The sequence below is a fragment of the Capsicum annuum genome, chromosome 6, assembly GCF_002878395.1.
Source record: "Capsicum annuum cultivar UCD-10X-F1 chromosome 6, UCD10Xv1.1, whole genome shotgun sequence".
Lineage (NCBI taxonomy): Eukaryota > Viridiplantae > Streptophyta > Magnoliopsida > Solanales > Solanaceae > Capsicum > Capsicum annuum.
The window spans coordinates 70,607,114-70,607,996 of NC_061116.1; the positions used below are offsets into that span (position 1 = coordinate 70,607,114).

At 35.7% G+C, this 883-nt stretch overlaps 1 non-coding gene across 1 annotated transcript; it reads right to left on the minus strand.

The window, feature by feature from the left end:
* Positions 1 to 519: 519 nt before the first annotated feature.
* Positions 520 to 626, minus strand: LOC124899840. Its single transcript, XR_007057403.1, has one exon. It is a non-coding gene; the product is annotated as a small nucleolar RNA R71 (small nucleolar RNA).
* Between the last annotated feature and the right edge of the window lie 257 nt (positions 627 to 883).

An 883-nucleotide genomic window follows, 5' to 3' on the forward strand; every position in this document is an offset into this window, starting at 1 on the left:
GTATTGAATTACCAGGTTAAAGGTTTACAAAATTATAAGCTGGCAAGGGATAGGGAATTGGTCAAACCAAACCCCAAACCCGAGAAACTATATCATCAATTATGGAGAAAAGAAGAACATCTCTACTAATTCCAGCAAATTCATGAGGAACAAGACAATCTTACTATAATGGCTGAAGAACAATTGCCCGCAGGACAGTTTACGAAGTGGCAAGCCCACTTTCAAAAAATTTGACCTCTCTTTTTTAAAAACCTATCGCTGGAGGTAATTTTGAGCTAAAACAGAACATGATGCAGATTTTGATTAGTAATGGAAAGTTCATGGGGCTTTTACATAAAGATCCATAAGTCCATCTGTAAAACTTTCTAGAGATCAGTGAAACATTCATCCAGACGGGTGTGTCAACTGATTGTGTAATCAAAAAAATGGTTGAATGCTGAGTTGTCAAATTCAGTCACAACATAGGATGACTTGTCCCAAAAATTCCTTATTTGATTGTTTCCATCTAGAAAGGCTGTGATATTGAGCATTGAGATTGTATGCTTCAAGTAAAAGCCATATGAGAATTTATATCATGCTTGGGAGTGCTTCAAGGCTCTTTTTTGGTATTGTCCACATCATCAGTAGTCCAATAATGTATTATCTCATACTTTTGTTAAGGCACTTGATAACAACACAAAAATTTTGCTAGATTTAGCTATAGGTGGGCAAGAATTAGAGGTGATGTATGATGAATTGTATACCTTGTTGAACTAGATTGCACGAGGAAATTTGGAGTGGCATTCTAAATCAAAAAATGCTACAAAGAAAGTTATAGGCGTATTAGAGGAGGACTAGTTTACTACTATATTGGCTCAAATTGCTGCACTACAAAAATCAGTTG